This window comes from Macaca nemestrina, chromosome 15, assembly GCF_043159975.1.
Source record: "Macaca nemestrina isolate mMacNem1 chromosome 15, mMacNem.hap1, whole genome shotgun sequence".
Taxonomy (NCBI): Eukaryota; Metazoa; Chordata; class Mammalia; order Primates; family Cercopithecidae; genus Macaca; species Macaca nemestrina.
This window is the reverse complement of record NC_092139.1, coordinates 24,451,201-24,470,923: the sequence shown is the minus strand read 5'-3', so window position 1 is coordinate 24,470,923 and position 19,723 is coordinate 24,451,201. Positions and strand designations below refer to the sequence as shown.

The 19,723-nt window shown below is 38.3% G+C and overlaps 1 long non-coding RNA gene across 1 annotated transcript in view; it reads right to left on the bottom strand.

Annotated features, from left to right (window-relative positions):
- Positions 1-338: 338 nt before the first annotated feature.
- The window catches only part of LOC105496351 (uncharacterized), a 31,384-nt gene continuing 11,999 nt past the window's right edge, over positions 339-19,723 (bottom strand). Inside the window, exon 3 of the long non-coding RNA XR_011613356.1 lies at positions 339-1,586. This is a non-coding gene — a long non-coding RNA (uncharacterized lncRNA). The remainder of the gene's footprint in view (positions 1,587-19,723) is intronic.

The following is a 19,723-nucleotide window of genomic DNA, read 5'->3' as shown; positions in this document are numbered from 1 at the left end:
GCCTGTGTCCTTATGCCCTATAGACCCGGAGGAAATCAGGAATGTGGAAAGGCCACAGGTAGAGATGGAGAGAGAACGTTAAGAGTGTCCATTAGTGACAGACTGGATTAAGAAAATGTGGCACATATACACCATGGAATACCATGCAGCCATAAAAAAGGATGAGTTTGTGTCCTTTGTAGGGACATGGATGCAGCTGGAAACCATCATTCTTAGCAAACTGTCACAAGAACAGAAAACCAAACACCTCATGTTCTCACTCATAGGTGGGAACTGAACAATGAGATCACTTGGACTCGGGAAGGGGAACATCACACTCTGGGGCCTATCATGGGGAGGGGGGAGGGGGGAAGGATTGCATTGGGAGTTATACCTGATGTAAATGACGAGTTGATGGGTGCTGACGAGTTGATGGGTGCAGCACACCAACATGGCACAAGTATACATATGTAACAAACCTGCACGTTATGCACATGTACCCTAGAACTTAAAGTATAATAATAATTTTAAAAAAAAGAGAGAGTCTGAGAAGAAAGTGGGAATTTTATTTCACAGAGCATGTGACAGCCTAGCCCCTGAGCTCCAAGTAAGCAGGAATCCTATCTGCCTTATTCATCCTCATCCCTGTGTCCTCAGGACCCAAGAAAATTGCTGGTGAAATATATAGGTGCTCAATAAATATCTGTCAAATGAATAAGTGAACAAGTGAACTCTTTAGAGCTTCATGAATTAAGTATATGACCTAAGAATTAAGTGTATGACCCTATGATTCATATCAATACAGAAACTAAGCCTCTAAGAAGTCAGGTGGAGTTCTCCACATCACAGAATGACAGGGCCAGGATAGGAATGGAAGAGGTTTTGGCTGCACAGCCTGCATTATTTGCAGCCTCACATACTACTCTCTCTTCCTACTTCAAGAGCTATCCTTCTGATCACCTTTGCCCCCAGCTTTCTGTTTCCAGTGATCTAATCCTCAAGCCCATTGCAACACTTAGAACGGTGGTCCTCCACCATTAGAAGGCATTAGAATCACCCAGAGCTGAACAAACGTGCAGGTTTTGGGGATTCAACCCCGAGAAATACTGATTTCGTAGTCGGCTCCACCCCGCAAAGTACTGATTTCATGGGCCTGAATGAGACTTTGGAATCTGACTTAACCTAGGTCCATTGCAGAACTAATCCCTTCATAGAGGGACCATTTTAGTAGCCCACTCAGCTTCCTGCAGATCCCTTTCTTATTTTTTGTGTGTCCCTTGGAGCCTATTTTTTTTTAGGGGACCACCTTTGTGTACTTGAACCTTGTGCTACTCGGACCACATTTACAAAAATCCAGAAGTTCCTAGGAAATTATGTTCTGCTGGAAACATTTAACTATTGAGATTTGAGTGAATTTTTATGGAAACTCAACTCCCTTACTTCAGGTCAGAACACTTCTGAGGTTTAACTTACCCTCCAGTTTCCCTGTGGGATCAGGCTGAAGTCAACTTCCACAGGTCTATGCCTGAGATCATGCCCTTGCTTGGCTTCCAACTCTTCACAGTCTGATTTTCACCCTGCTTACCAGCTTTCCTTTCATAAGTTACCTGCAAATGAATCCTCATCTCAGAATCTGTTTCTGGACAGTCAAACCCAAAACACACTTCCTGTCTTTAGTTTTTCATTGCTTATATCCTACCCTGCCCAAACTTGGTCTTCCAGACCAGAAAGTTGAATATAAACAATTCAACTCAAAATCAACACATGCTGAAGCTTAAAAGTAGGTTTTTCTCCTCTCCCTGAAGATTATACCTATTTTGAGCTGACCATCTTTGAAACTGGTGGAGGCAGGTTAGAAAGTGGAAAGAGGTGTGCCTCTCTTCCAAGGGACAAAAATCTTATATCCGATACTAAGAGTCAGAAGACTGGGCTCTTAATTGCCTCTGGAGTCTGATGCAAGATTGAGGCCATCTCCTTCCATAAGAGCTCCCCTTCTATATGACCAACCTGAAGCCAGACCCATCGGCATAGACCTCACTAGGTTTAGCCCCTATTTTTCCTCCTTACCCCTGCAGAAATGCACATGACCTCTTTATGAAGACCCCGAAGTTTATCCCTCATTATTTTTTGCATTTTCAAAAAATAATAGAGAGAATAGAAAATCTATCTATTTATAGGGAACTGCATGACTGTGTGACACATCTCCCTGTTGTGAAATCCAAACTACTGTCATAAAACATTTAGAAACAAAAAGGGAAGAGAAGAATAAGGTGGTCCGAAGAGGAAGCTCTTGCTATGTATTTGCATTTCTATGGAAACAGTCTTGGGCAGACATGGCTTTGGTCCTCTGTGGTCAGAGGGACATGAAGTCAGGTGCCTGGCAGCTGGTCAGAGGCTGCTGCAGCAGCAATTTGCAGGAGACAGAATGGCATAAGACAACAGACTCCCAGAGGCCTCCAAATCTCCCAACAACAGGGACCAGGAACTTGTGGGTTTATCTCTCCAAATACCCAGCTAGTCCTGTGGCAGTCTCCCTCCATGTGCACTTGCAAGTGGGCATCCTTGCCATTTTCTCCCTCCCCCTAAAAGCACTGTGCAAAAGAACATGAGATGCAGACATCAGAGAGAGAAGACAGATGGACTTCTATGAGACCAGTGGCTAGACGATAAGGAGAATAACATTTTATGTTTATTATTAATAAATAGAACAGGTACAGTTGCCACCAGTAATTAAAGGATGGTTATGTCTCAATTATTCAGCTTAATAGGGAAAAAAAAAGAAAGACCAAAAAAAAAAAAAAAGACTATTTTGGAAACTGATGAAAAAAACAGATAACGAGAGTCAATATACATTCCTGATTAGGAAACAAAAAGATAAACAAATCTTATTAAAGTAAACATAGGAAAAAATGTTGACTATGATAATGCTACTAGAGTTTGACAACAAAATCATACCTTATTAAAGTATAATAAAATCATTCCCAGTGAGACAAAACAGTAGAAAAAGTAGACTGACATCATTATAGTTTATTATTGTTCTACAAGTTCTAGTAACCACAATAGGATAAGGAAAAAAATGTTTAACTAATAATAAAGCAAAGCTAAAATTGTCCCTCCTTGCAGATGATTTTTTCTGTATGGAGAAATCAAAAAGACTTAACTAAAAAAATTAATGGGATTTTAAGAAAAGTAGAAAGGTATGTGTTTAATATACATATATGTTGAATGCCTACTGCATGCCTTTGAACCATGGGGTATCATTTTAATTCTCATTCATACTGGCAAGATAGGTTTAATCTTCTTTTCCTACAGATGACACAATTCAGATCTGGAGAAATTTAGTACTTTAGTCAGAGACGGTTTCTAACTGCTACAACATGAACTCAGTGATGACTTTCTTACAGCTCACATTCTTCATATACTAGCCCAGTGTGATTATTACTATTAATATGTTACTATATTAACAACATTAATAATAGCTTAAAAGGCACTCTTTAATAAGTACATCTTATATGCCATGCATTGCACTATGAATGAATGAATAATCTCTTTCCCCCCAAACACCAGCAAATGTTCCTCAGAGTTTCCGTGGCCAAAATATACTTCTTCAATAAATAAAATTTTAACACCATCAAATTAATTGCTTTCTTTAAATATTATTAATCATGTATAATCTATGAGCAGACAGATATATCATTTGGAACAAGAAGTGATCCAAAAAATGAAGAAACTAAAATATACAGGGAGAGTGACATCAGCAAGATGACCGAATAGAACTTTCCAGCACTCATTCCCTTGGAGGAACATCAATTTGAACAATTTATCCTTGCATAAAAATAATTTCATAACAGGTAAGGAAACTCAGGTGAGAGATTACAGCAACTGGAAGTAGCACAGAAATAAGAAATGACACATTGAAGAGGGTAAGAAGGATACCTTCACATTATCTGAGTCACCCCTCCCTTAAGCCTGGACAGCACAACATGGAGAGATAACCTCCACATGTAGGAGGGAAAGTGAAATAAGCACCTGGTTTTGCCACAAACCCCAGCACCAGGCCTGCTTCAATGAAATTCAGCACTAAGCCAGCCTCCACAGCCCCAGACTCTAAGTCAGCACCCATGGATCATACCTCCAGGCCTACCCTACTGTCAGGCCAGCCCCATGGCCCCAGAATCCAGGCCATTCTCCACAGCCCCATAATGACACCCAAGGACCCACCTTCCAGGACCTCCTCAATGCCAGAGCAACACCTGCAGATGTCAGTTCCAGGCTGGCCCATGAAGCCTCAGACATCTGGCTAGTTCAGCCACCCCAGACTCTAGGCCAGCTGCCATAACCCCGGACTCCAGGTCAGCCCCTGTAGCCCCAGACTCCAGGCTGGCCCCAGTGGCCCCAGGACTAGACCAGCAACTGTAGACCCAGAAACCAGGTTCACCCCTGCAGACTCACTTTCTAGGCCCACCACAGTACCAAGCTAGCCCTGAGAGACTCAAGTTCCAGGACTATCTCTGTGAATCCAGGTGGCAAGCCTATTCCAACAAAAGGCCATTACCTGATGACTCAGGCTCAAGGCCCATTTCAGCACCAGGCTGGCTCTTATGGACCCAAGATCCAGGCCCAACCCCCACAGACTCAGCTTTAAGCAGGTCACTGTTGACCCAGGTACCAGATCTGCCCACATTCTGACCCAGACACCAGGCCAGCCTGCCCTAGGACTCTAGCAGCAAACCCACCACTGGGACTTACAAAATGGTCAACTCAGAATCTCAGAACTCAACTCAGACTGGAGGGTTTTCCCTGCCAAAGCCAATCTGTAAAACCTGGAATAGGTGCCTACTTCTTTGAATGTACAATCATAAGCACATGGCCAGAAGGGTAAAAAATTATTTGTGAAACATGACACCACCAAATGAACAAGATAAAGCACTAGCAACTAACTCTAAAGAAAAGGAGATATATGACTGCTTGACACAGAATTCAAAATAATTGTCTTGAAGTTCAGTGAGCTACAAGAAAACACAGACAACTAAACATAATCATAAAAGCACTACCTCAACAAAATTTGAAGTTCAACAAATAGAAACCATAGAAGAGAACCAAACAAAAATTCTGGTGCTGAAGCATACAGTACCTTAACAGGAAAATTCCATAGACAGCTTTAACAGCAAACTCCATCAAGCAGCAGGAAAAAAAATCAATGAGATAAAAACATGTCATTTAAAATTACCTAGTCAGATAAACAAAAAGAAATAAAAATGAAAAAGAATAAATAAAGCCTACAAAAATTATGAAACACCATCAAGTGAACCAATATACACTTTATAGAATTCTCACAAAGAGCACAGAAAGGGGAAGAAAGCTTATTATAAAAAAAAAAATAGGAAATTTCCCAAACTGAAGAGGGAAATAAATATCTAGAATCTTGAAGCCCAAAGAACCTGAAATAAATTAAATATAAAGAGATCTTCACTGAAACATAATCAAATTCTCATAAGTCAAAGACAAAGAGAAAAATTGAGAAACAACAAAAGAAAGAAAAATTGTCACATACAAGGGAATCTTAATAAAATTACCAACAGATTTCTCAGCAGAAAACTTGCAGGCCAGGAGAGAGCAGAATGATATATACAAAGTACTGAAAGAAAACAACTGCCAACCAAGAATACTATACTCAGCAAGTCTTCAGAAATGAAGAGAGATAAGGATGTTTCCAGACAAACAAAAGCTAGGAGAGTTCATCATTAGTAGAGCTGCCTTACAAGAAATGTTAAAGCAAGCTCTTCAAAGTGAAACAAAAGGGTGGGAACTAGAAACATGAAATCATTTGAAAATATAAAACTCACTGTAAAAATAAGAATACAGTGGAGTTTAGATTACTCTAATACTGTAAGTGTGATGCATAAATCACTTATTAAGTCTAACATAAAAGCTAAAAGATTAAAGTATTAAAAATTGTGGTCATCAAATAATGTGATAATGGGTACACACTATATAAAAGAGATACATTGTGATATCAGTAACACGAAATGTGGGGAGATGAATAAAGCATAAAGTTTTGTATGTGGTCAAAGTTAAGATGTTATCAGCTTAAAACAGATTGTTATAACTACATGATGTTTTATGTAAGCCTTGTGTTAACTATAAAAAATCCTATAGTAGATATGCAAAAGAGAAAGAGAAAGAAATCAAAGGATACCACACAAAAAAATCTATCAACTCTAAAAGGAGGGCAGCAAGAGAGGAGGCATGAAACAAAAGAACTACAAAACAGTCAGAAAACAATTTTTAAAATAACCATAGTAAGTCCTTACCTATCAGTAATTACTTTAAATGTAAACGGATTAAATTCTCCAATCAAAAAAATATATAATGTGTAAATAGATTTTTAAAAGCAAAATTCAACTATATTCTTCCTATAAGAGACTCACTTTAGCATTAAGGAAACATATAGTCTGAATGTAAAGAGATGGAGATAAAATATTCCATACAAACAATCACCAAAAGAGAGCAGAGGTGTCTATATTAACATCAGACAAAATAGATTTTAGTCAAAAGCTGTCACAAGAGACAAAGAAGATTGTTGATAAAAAGGTCAAATTATCAAAAGGATATAACAATTGTAAGTATATATACACACATATCTACATATATACACACACATATATACATATGTGTGTGTGTATATATATACATATCCAACATCAGTTTTCTCTGTCTGAAATGCTCTAAGCTGACTTGAATAGACATTTCTCGAAAGAAGACAAATAATTGGCAGGTATATGAAAAAATATTCAACATCATTAATCATTAGAGAAATGCAAATTAAAATCAAAATGAAGTATCACCTCAAACTCATTTGATAATGGCTATTATCAAAGAGACAGAAGATAACAAATGGTGACAAGAATGTGGAGAAAAAGGAACCCTTTATACTCAGTGAGAATGTAAATTAGTATAACCAGTATGGAAAATAGTGTAAAGGTTTCTCAAAATAAAAAATAAAAAAGAATTATCATATGACCTAGAAATCCTACTTCTGGATATAAATGCAAAGGAAATAAAATCAGCATGTTGAAGAGATATCTGCATTCCCATATTCATTCCATATCTTGGCTATTATTCATAACAACCTGCTTATTTTACAGCCCTATGGCCTTGAGTGAACATAGGCAGTAACCAAGTAGTGGTTACAGTGGACTTTGGGTGAGACCTGGTGCTGTGTTGGCTTCCAGTCTAACCTAACCCAGCCCTAGTTGTGGTGGCCACAGGGGCATGGGTATTACTGGGTATTATTGGGTATTATTCATAGTAGCCAAGACATAGAATCAACATTAAGTGTCCACTGATGGATGAATGGGTAAATAAATCGTAATACACACACACACACACACAATGAGATACTATTCAGCCTTTAAAAATAAAGAAATGTTGTCATTTCAGACAACAGAGGAAACATGGATAAGCCTAAAGGACATTAGATTATGCTAAGTGAGATAAGCCAGGAACAAAAAAGGCAAATACGTGGGCCTTAAGTGAGACTCTGAGGTGCTCTGGGGGAAGCATAACCCATCCCTAGCTGTTGTGGCTATGGGGAAAGATTCCATCTGCTTGAGAAAAGTAAAGGGGCATTTGTCTTGCACCTTAGGTACCAGCTCAGTCACAGTGGGGTAGAGCAACAGGCAGCGTCTGGGGTCCACAGTTCTAGGCATTGACTCTTGGATGGTATTTCTAGACCTGCTCTAGGCCAGAGGGGAGCCCACCACCCTGAATGGTGAGTCGCAGGCCTGGCAACGTTCACCACAAACTGAGTGAAAAGACCTTGGCCCTTAAGGAAACATCAGTGGAAGCCTGCCTGTATTCCTCATGGACCTGGGTGCTGGTGGCCATGAGGTGAGGCTCCTCTGTCTATAGAAAGGGGAGGGAAGAATGGGAGGGACTGCATCTTGTGGTTTAAGTACCAGCTCAGCAGCAGTACAAAAGAAAACAGGTAGATGTCTAGGGTTTTTTTCTCTAGTCTCCAGACTTCTCAAGTCCTGGATGGCATCTATGGACTGATTCGGGGCAAGGGCAACTCACTGCCATGAAGGGAAGGATACAAGCCTGTCTGTCTTCACCACCTGCTGATTGTACAGCCCTCGGGCCTTGAGTGAACATAGGCAGTAGCCAGGTAGTGGTTACAGTGGACCTTGGGTGAGACCTGGTGCTGTGCTGGCTTTAAGTCTGACCTAGCCCAGCCCCAGTGGTGGTGACCACAGAGATATGTGTGTCACCCCCACTCCAGTTCCAGGTGGCTCAGCACAGAGAGAAAGAGATGCTGTTTGTATGGGAGAACGTAAGGGAAGAGAAGAAGACTTTCTACCTGATAATCCAGAGAATTCTTTTGGATCTTATCCAAGATAATCAAGGCAGTATCCCTATGAGTCTGCAAATACCACAGTGTTACTGGGCTTGGGGTTCCCCCTAATGCAGATACAGCTTAGATCATAACATTCAAGTGCTTTCAAATATCTAGAAAGCTTCCCCAAGAAGGACAGCTACAAATAAGCCTAGATAGTGAAGACTATGATAAATACCTAACTCTTCAATGCCCAGATACTGATAAACATCTACAAGCATCAGCATCATCCAGGAAAACATGACTTCACCAAACAAACTAAATAAGACAACAGGGACAAGTCCTGGAGAAACAGAGATATGTGACCTTTCAAACAGAGAATTCAAAATTGTTGTTTTGAGGAAATTCCAAGAATTCAGGATAACACAGAGAAGGAATTCAGAATTCTATCAGATACATTTAACAAGCAGATTGAAATAGTTAAAAAGAATCAAGATGAAATTCTGGAGTTGAAAACTACAACTGACATGCTGAAGAACACATCAGAGTCTTTTAACAGCAGAATTGATAAAGCAGAAGAAACAATTAGTGAGCTTGAAGACAGGCTGTTTGAAAATGCACAGTCAGAAGAGACAAAAAGAAATAAAAAAGAATGAAGCAAGCCTACAAGATTCAGAAAATAGCCCCAAAAGGTAAAATCTGAGAGTTATTAAAAGGAAGTAGAGAAAGAGATAAGGGTAGAAAGTTTATTCAAAGGGATAATAACAGAGAATTTCTCTAGAGAAAGGTATCAATATCCAAGTAAAAGAAGGTTATAGAACACCAAGCAGATTTAACTCAAAGATGACTACCAGATGCCATTTAATAATCAAATTCTCAAAGGTTAAGTATAAGGAAAGGACCCTAAAAGCAGCAAGAGAAAAGAAACAAATGACATAACAATGAAGCTCCAGTGCATCTGGTAGCAGACTATTCAGCAAAAACCTTATGAAACAGCAGAAACATATTTAAAGTGCTGAAGGAAGACATGTTTACCCTAGAATAATATATCTTGTGAAAACATTCTTCAAACGTGAAGGAGAAATAAAGACTTTCTCAGAAAAACAAAAGCTGAAGAACTTAACCAACACCAGACCTGCCCTACAAGAAATGCTAAAGGGAGTACTTCAATCTGAAATAAAAGGACATTAATGAGCAACAAGAATTTTTCTGGGCTGGGCGCTGTGGCTCACAGCTGTAATCCCAGCACTTTGGGAGGCTGAGGAGGGTGGATCATGAAGTCAGGAGATCGAGACCACGCTGGCTAACACAGTGAAACCCCGTCTCTACTAAAAGTACAAAAAATTAGCCAGACGTGGTAGTGGACGCCTGTAGTCCCAGCTACTTGGGAGGCTGAGGCAGGAGAATGGTGTGAACCCAGGAGGCAGAGCTTGCAGTGAGCCAAGATTGCACTACTATACTCCAGCCTGTGTGACAGAGTGAGACTCCGTCTCAAGAAAAAAAGAATTTTTCCAAAGGTACAAAATTCACTGGTAATGTAAGTACATAGAAAAAACACAGAATATTATAACACTGTAACTGTGGTGTTTAAACTCATCTTAAGTAGAAACACTAAAAGATGAGTAAATCAAAAATAATAACTATAATACAACAACTTTTCAAGACATAGACACTACAATAAGATATAAATAGAACAAAAAGTTTAAAAGTGGGGGAACAAAGTTAAGGTGTATGGTTTTTATTAGTTTCCTTTTTGTTTATTTGTTTATGCAAACAGTATAGTGTTTTTATCAGATTAGAAAAATGGGTTATAAGATAGTGTTTGCAAGCCTCATGGCAACTTCAAATATAAAAAAACAACAGACACAGAAAAAATAGAAAGCAAGAAATTAAATCTAACTAGCAGAGAAAGTCACCTTCACTCAAAGGAAGAGGAAAGAAAAGAAAAGGAAAGAAAAAAGAAAAGAAAGAAAGAGAGAAAGGAAAGGAAAAAAAAGAAAGAGAGAGAGAGCAAGAAAGAAGAAAAAGAAAGAAAGAAAGAAAGGCCACAAAACAACCAGAAAACAAATAACAAATAATAAAATGTCAGGAGTAAGTCTTTACTTATCAATAACAACATTGAATGTAAATGGACTAAACTCTCCGATCAAAAGACATGGAGTTGCTGAATGGATAAGAAACAAGACTTAGTGATCTGTTGCCTACAAAAAACACACTTTACCTATAAAGACACACATAGACTGAAATAAAGGGATAGAAAAGGATATTCCATGCTAATGGAAACCAAAAAAGAGCAGAAGTAGTTACACTTATATCGGACAAAATAGATTTCAAGACAAAAACTGTAAGAAGAGACAAATAAGGTCACTATCTAATGATAAAGGGGTCAATTCAGCAAGATGATATATCAATTGTAAATATGTATGCACCCGACACCAGTGCACCCAGATATATAAAGCAAATATTATTGGAGCTAAAGAGAGAGATAGACCTCAGTACAACAATAGCTGGAGACTTCAAAACTCCACTTTCAGTATTGCACAGATCTTCCAGACAGAAAATCCACAAAGAAACATTGAACTTAATCTGCACTGTAGTCCAAATGGACCTAATACATATTTACAGAGCATTTTATTCAACTGCTGCAGAATACACATTCTTTTCCTCAGCACATAGATCATTCTCAAGGATAGAACATATGTTAGGTCACAAAACAAGTCTTAACACATTCAAAAAAACTGAGATAATATCAAGCATCTTCTCTGATAACAATGGAATAAAACTAAAAATCAACAAGAGGAATTTTGGAAATGATACAAATACATGAAAATTAAATGATATGATCCTGAATGACCAGTTGGTTAATAAAAAATTTAAGAAAGAAATTGAAAAATTTCTTGAAACAAATGATACTGGAAACAACGTATCAAAACCTGTGGGATAGAGAAAAAGCAGTACTATGAGGGAAATTTATAGCTATAAGTGCCTAAATCAAAAAAGAAGAAAAACTTCAAGTAAACAACCTAAGGCTGCATCTTATGGAACCAGAAAAGCAAGAGCAAACCAAACCCAAAATTAGTAGAAGAAAATAAATAATAAAGATCAAAGCAGAAATAAATAAAATTGAAATGAGAAAGAAATACAGAAGATCAACAATACAAAAAGTTGGTTATTTGAAAAGTTAAACAAAAATGACAAGCCTTTAGCCAGACTAACAAGAAAAAAGAGTGTAGACCCAAATAAATAAAATTAGAGATAAGAAAGGACACAATATTCAACTGATAACACAGAAATTCAAAGGATCATTGGTGGCTACTATGGAGAACTATATGCCAATTAACTTGAAAATCTAGAATAAATTGACAAATTTCTAGACACATACAACCTGCCAAGATTGAACCATGAAGAAATCAAAAACCTGAACAGACTAATAACAAGTAATGAAACGGAAATAACAATAATAAAAAAAAAATTCCAGCATAGAAAAGACTGTGACTCAACAGTTTCATGGCTGAATCCCACCAAACATTTAAAGAGGAAATAATACCAATTCTACCCAAACTATTCTGAAAGCTAGAAGAAAAGGGAATACTTCCAAACTCATTGTATGAGACCACTATTACCCTGATACCAAAACAAGACAAAGGCACACCAAATAGGAAAACTATAGGCCCATATCACTGATAAATGTCGATGCAAAATTCCTCAACATAATACTAGCAAACTGAATTCAACAACACATTAAAAACATCATCCATCATAATCTAGTGGGATTTATCCCTGGGATGCAAGCATAGTTCAACATACATACAAATCAATCAATGTGACACATCATAACAACAGAATGAAGGACAGAAGCCATATAATTATTTAAATTGATGCTGGGAAAGTGATAAAATTCAACAGCCCTACATTATAAAAACCCTCAAAAAAACTGGGTATAGCAGGACTATACCTCAACATAATAAAAGCCATATATGACAGACCTGCAGCTAGTATTACACTGCATAGGGAAAAAGTTGAAAGTCTTTCTTCAAAGATTTGGAACACAACAAAGATGCCCGTTTTCATCACTGTTATTCAACATAGTATTGGAAGTCCTAGCTACAGCAATCAGACAAGACAAAGAAACAAAGGGCATCCAGATTGGAAAGAAGTCAAATTATCCTTGTTTACAGATCATGTGATCTTATATTTGGAAAAACCTGAAGACTCCACCAAAATAATTAGAAATGATAAACAAATTCAGTAAAGTTGCAGGATACAAAATCAGGATACAAAACTCAGTAACATTTTATAAGCCAATAGTGAACAATTCGAAAAAGAATTCAAGAAAGTAATCATATTTACAATAGCCATAAATAAATTAAATACCTAAGAATTTGCTTAACTAAAGATGTGAAAAATATCTACAGTGAAAACTATAAAGCATTGATGCAAGAAATTGAAGAGGACATTAAAAAACAGAAAGATATTCCATGTTCCTGGATTAGAAGAATCAATATTGTTAAAATTGTCTATACTTCTCAAAGCAATCTACAGATTTAATGCAATCCCTATCAAAATATCAATGACATTCTTCACAGAAATAGAAAAAGAAATTAATTTATATGAAACCACAAAAGACCCAGAATAACCAAAGCTATCCTAAGCAAAAATAACAAAACTGAAGGAATAACATTAATAACATTATCTGATTTCAAATTATGTTGCAGAGCTATGATATCCAAATAAGCATGGTACTAGTATAAAAACAGGCACATGGGCCAGTTTAACAGAATAGAGAACCCAGAAATAAATCCACACATCTACAGTGAGCACATTTTCAACAAAAGGACAGTCTCTTCAGTAAATGGTGCTGGGAAAACTGGATATCCATATGCAGAAGAATGAAACTAGACTCCTATCTCTCGCCATATAAAAAAAACAAATAAAAATGGATTCAAGACTTAAATTCAAAACCTCAACATATAAAACTACTAAAAGAAAACATTGGGGAAACTCCAGGGTATCGGAGTGGGCAAAGAAAACTTCTTGAGTAATAACCCACAGGCACAGGCAACCAAAGCAAAAATGGATAAATAGGATCATATCGAGTTAAAAAGTTTCTACCCAGCAAAGGATGCAATCAACAAAGTGAAGAGATGACCCACAGAATGGGAGAAAATATTTGCAAACTACCCATATGACAAGGGATTAATAACCAGAATATATAAGGATCTCAAACAACTCTAGAAAAAAAAATTAATCATGTAATTAAAAAATGGACAAAAGATTTGAGTAGCTATTTCTCAAAAGAAGACATACAAATGCCAAACAGGTATATGAAAAGGTACTCAACATCATTAATCATCAGAGAAAAAAATCAAAACTGCAATGAGATATCATATCACTCCAGTTAAAATGGCTTTTATCCAGAGGACAAGCAATAACAAATGCTAGCAAGGATGTGGAGAAAAGGGAACCCCCACTGCTGATGGGAATGTAAATTAGTACAACCACTATGGAGAACAGTTTGGAGTGTCCTCAAAAAACAAAAATAGAGCTACCATATTATCCAGCAATCCCACTGCTGGGTATATACCCAAAAGAAAAGAAATCAGTATATCAAAGAGATATATGAACACCTATATTTGTTGCAACACTAGTCACAATAGTCATAATTTGGAAACAACCTAATTGTCTATCAACAGAAAAATGAATAAAGAAAATGTGGTACATATACACAATGGAGTACTATTTGACCATAAAAAAGAATTAGATCTGTCATTTGCAACAACATGAATGGAACAACTTTCATTATATTAAGTGAAAAAAGCCAAGCAATGAAAGACAAGCATTGTATATTCTCACTTATCTGTGGGAGCTAAAAATTAAAACAATTGAACTCACAGAGATGGAGGGTAGTAGGATGGTTATCAGCAACTGGAAAGGGTAGTGGGGTTGAGGAGTAATTGGAGATGGTTAATGGGTACAAAAAATAGAAAGAATTAATAAGACCTAGTATTTGTTAGTGCAACAGAATGGCCATAGTAAAAAATAATTAAATTGTACCTTTAAAAATAACTAAATGAGTATAACTGGACTGTTTGAATCACAAAGGATAAATACCAGAGATGATGAGTGCCCCATTTACCCTGATGTGATTATTATATATTGCATGCCTGTGTGAAAATATTTCATGTACCCTATAAATATACACCTACTGTATACTCACAAAGAATTAAAACTAAAAAAAAAATGTTGAAAAAGGCAAATACATTATTATCTCACTTATATGTGAAATCTAAAAAAGTCACACTCAAAGAAGCAGAGACAGTAGTATAGTGGTTTCAGAGGCTGGTAACAGGTCAAAGGGAGCAGAAATGGGGAGACGTTTGTTAAAGGATATAAAGTTTTGGTGAGGATAAATACATTCTGGAGATCTATTGTACAACATGGTGATTTTAGTTGATAATAATCTATTATACACTTGAGAACTGCTAAAAGAGTAAATTTTAAATGTTCACACCACAAAAAATAAGTATGTGAAATGATGAATATGTTAATTAACTTTAACCATTTAACAATGTGTATATATATCCATCAAATCATACACTGTAAATATACACAATTTTTATTTGTCAATAATGCCTGAATAAACCCAGAACAAAATAAAAATGAAAAAATGTTACCCTAAATAATTTAATCTAATTTAATTTGTAGATGCTTTACCTGATATCCCTAACAAATTTTCAAGAAACATATTATTTTTATTGTTAAAATAAAGGAGGTTGAGAAGGATAGGAAGCTTTGCCCAAAATCCCATAGTTAGAAGCAAGATACAAACCTAGATCTGTCTCTCACCTCCTGCTTTCCTTCCGTGATTTAGACTTCAGTTTTCTAGTCAATTATCTCAAACTTATCTCACAGGGACATACTGCAGTAGACTCCAGGAACCCATTCACTCCTAGAGTAAAATTGAGTGTTTGGCCCGGAGAAAATGGGAGATCCTTTCTCCACACAAAAACGTAGCTACCCAAAACCACACCATCAGGGCCAAGTGCCATTTATGGAGCACTTACCATGCGTCAGGCACTTTACTAAACAAACTCAATTTATACTCACACAGCGGCCCAAATAAGGAGATACTGTCACTATCCTTTTGCCACTGAGAAAGCTAAAACTAAGAGAGAAGTGATTTGCCCAAGGTCAAACGTTTAGTAAATAGGAGAAACAAGATTTTCACCTAGAGCTATCTGAAGTCCAACCAATTCATCCAGATATTCCATTGTAATGTTAAATGCTAGGGCAAATGTGCTCACAACAAACTTCCACCCAGGCTCTAATCCCTGCATCATGCAAATTCTTAAGATTTGCCTCCAAGGAGCTCTGATACACAGGGACTGGGAAAGCCCCAAGAGCTCAACAAATACACCCTGTGACTGTTAGGTTCATTAACTGTGAGATCCCTAGGCCTTGAGAGTTCTGCTGATTCTGCTGGGATTTAGTCACAAAGACCCACACCCAGACAAAAAGCAAGTTAAGTCCACTTTGCTTTTCTCTGGAAATAACAGCATTTGGGTTCCCTGTCCATATATGGCCAGATCATGTAGACTGGGGACAAGATTCAGTAGAACGGAGTATCTACTGTGGACTGACTCTATCTTGGAAGACGGTCTGTCTCAGGAACTAGAGACATGAGCTTGTGCCTGTGAAACGAAGTGTCTGGTCACTTTTCCTACTCAGCTATGACGGCCAGTGAGACAGTTTAATAAACAGGCAGATCCAAAGAAGTTAGGATAAGAAGAGGAAGGAAATAGCTTTCCCTAGAGCTGGAGTGAGCTACCAGCCTGTATCAAATGTGCCCTATTTATTTGGCAAGTTCTGTTGATAAATAACCTTGTCTGCTCTCTCCTGCTGAGGAATTCCTGATATGAACTGTCAAACATCCACATCCTTCCTGTAATCCACCTCCTGTGTGAAGCAGAGATTTCTTCTGGAAGTAAAGCCAGCCTTGCCATCTTGGCTGCCAGGTTGGCATTAGAATAGTGGAATCTTGTAAGCTGCAACCCCTGCCCCCCCGCCCCACAACCAGAGAGATGCCACCACGTTGTGCTGGGTCTGCTGTTTCCAGCAAAACAAGCTCATGTGTGGTTCACTGCCTTCCCTGGAATGTCCGGGAGCAGGAAGAAGGGGTCCTCCTGCCAGACTCCCCAGTTTCACTCTCTTCGCTTCTCTGGAAAATTTTATCTCATGGAACCTTGTACCTTGCTTTCAGGATGACCAGGAATATTCTGTGGAAGTGGAAAGTTAAGGAAGATATAATGCATGTTGGTGCAGACAACACCAGTCTCTGAATGCTGGGCCATTAAAACCTTGTGAGTACACAGCATATCTGTAGAAAAGTCTGTAGTGGCAAACACTTCTTGTTGAACTCTTGTATTTCTAGCTAGTGATGATTTCCAGCTCTGCCCAATTGATCTGTCTAGAGAGGATGGCAGGGCTTCAAATCTAAAAGTCCAGTTAAAAGGCCCCGGGATACAACCTCCCCCCCAAAAAAGTACCTATATATTGATTTTTTTATGAGAAGCTGATACCCACAGCACTCTATAACAGTGACTGTCTTCCCAAATATACCTTGCTTTCAGGAAATCAAGGTTAATATATGTCAGGTTGGGTGGAGACCAGATAGAGCCTGTGTGTACAGTGACGGTGTGGCTCATTCATTTATCATGCAGTTACTCAGGCAGCAAATATTTATCAAACACCACAGGTGGGCAAGAACATCTATTCAGCACAATGCAGGTGATAATAGGGGATGCAGAATTGTTGCTGGGTCACAGAGGCAGGCATCTAACCTAGCCTAGCTGTTGGGAAGCAGGGATGCCTTCTCCAAGAGGGTAACACGTAAGCTGAGATGTGGAAGATGAGTAAAAACATGTGCAAAGGCCTAGGTCCTGAATCTGAGGAACGTGAAGAAGTTCAGGGTGACTACAAGGTAGCAATTGCTACATGAAGAAAAGTCTCATTAACTAAGCAAAGTACGTATTACATCAGATTGAGCCCTATGGGGTGTCATTGAGATATTTTTAGAAGGGAATCGTGTGGGAAAAAAATGGGTGTTCACAAAGGCTCACCTGGCTGCAGTGTAAAGAATTGATGGGAGGGGTGATCCAGGTGTCTGGGGAGCCTGTTGAGAAGGCTTTGCAGTGACCTGAGACAACGATAATGAAAGGCACATCTATGTGTTGTCAGTGGAATAGAGATAACTGGATGGATTGTGACTTATTTAGGATATCATTTAAAATAAAACTTGGACATATAAATTATTTCAATTTTAGATGGTGTGGTGCACTGAGTAATGGCCTCCCAAAGATGTCCACATCCTAATTCCTGGAATCTGTGAATACATATTTACGTTATATGGTGGAAGATATCATGAAGATGTTGTTAAATTAAGAACCTTGAGATGGGGATATTACCCTGGATTATCCTGGTTGGCCCAATCTAATCAGAAGTGTCCTAATAAGGGAAAGAGGAAGGCGAGATAGTCTGGATCAAATGGAGATCAATTTGAAGACGCTTTGCTGCTGGCTTTGAAGATGAAGGAGGTGGGCAGGAATCAAGGAAAGCAGGTGGCTTCCAGAAGTCAGAAAATGCAATGAAATGTTCTCCCCTACAGCCTCAGAGAGAACCCAGCCCTGTCAATTCATTTCAGACTTGTGACCTCTAGAACCGGAAAATAATGAATTTTTGTTGTTTTAAGCCACTACGTGTGTAGTAATTTGTTATCTTAACAGGAAACCAATGCAGATAGGAAGACTAAGTCCTGGCCCCTGATAGACATGTAATAAGTATGTGTTTAGTCAACGCACAAATGAGGCTTAGAGAGGTCTAGTGGATGCTCTAAAGTAACAAGGCTCCCAAGTTCTCAAACTTACATGGAAAGTTGAAAATCCCCCTTACCTGATAATAGTGTTTAACTCAAGATGTGGGACTTGGGGACAGGAGGAGAAGGGAGACTTACTTTTCACTACAGCTTATTATACTATCTGAATTTGTCACCCTGTGCACATATTGCCTATTTAAGAAAAGTTAATGACCCTTGTCTTCAAGTCTGAGGGATAAGACAGGTGTATAGATCAAAAGAGAAAAGAAAGTAATCAGTAACCGCATGCCACATTTGAAGGTAGGTATTGGGACAATTCAATATGTTTGGATATGCTCAGTTAATTAAATCTGAATTCCAGTGCCTATCTGCTCAAGTTACCATCCACCCACTCTCTTTCTCTTCTCCTTCAAAGGTTTCAACTCTAAAAATAGTTTACATCTATACTGCCCTGTCCCTTCTTAGCCCCATGAAGTTTTGCATGTACTCTGCCCCAAGTAAAATGCTAAGCTGCCCATCCTCATAGAGAAATGATATCAACTCGTGGGCAGGGCATGACTTTTGTAGACAAGAGCTAGATTTGAAGCCCAGGCTCCTCATCAGAGTAACCAAGAAAAATCTATTTAAACCTTCTGAGCATCAGGTTTTCTATCTGTGAAATGACATCAGGATATGTTATAAGGATTTGTTGGTTTATTTATTTGTTTGTTTTTAAACAGAATTCAGTCAAGCAATGTATGTAAAGCATTTGGCATGGTATGTGGCACTCAATACATATTAGTTCAGTTTCCCTCTTTATGTATTTTCTTCCCTTTTCCACAGTAGCCAAAGTTTTAATCTTAGCCCTTAGCTTCTCCAAACTTTCTGCAGTATAGGACAAAACTGATCTCTCTTTCACCCCTCTCACTTTCTTCTCCCACTTTATTTTTTTCATCCTGTAATTTGTGCAGTAGAAATTTTACAAGGAATACAAAAAGTGCAGACATTCCGGCATTGTGAAATGAAGATGACTTAATCAGACAGTTGTGCTCGTGTGGGATCCCTTGGGCCATTATAGGCACCATTTAAGTTCAGAACTCCACACATGCTCAGTATGTTTCAGGTGATATGCATGGTTGTTACATGTAAACCTGTGTTAGGCAGTTCTTGCCACGAAGATGCTGTGTAACACACCAGCCCCAAACTCAGTGCCTTCCAACTCCACTTTCATTCTCACGTACATACATTTACAGGCTGGTTGTGTTCATCTGATCTAGAATTGGTTCCCTTGGGTGGCTCTGCTTGAAGCTGCAGGACAAAGGAGTATGGATCCAGCCTCATCCCGAGACCAGGCTGAAAGGGCAGCAGCCACCTAGGGTGTGTTCTTTTCAGGTGGTGGCAGAAATTCAGAGGGAAAGCCCAACCACACAAACACAGTGCCCAGGAATGGCCCAATAAAGTCACAAGGCCAGTGTCAAGAGGTGAGAAGGTACATTCTGCCCACTGTAAGGCCGTAACAAGGGAGTGGCTAGACACTAACACTAGGGAGAGTGAAG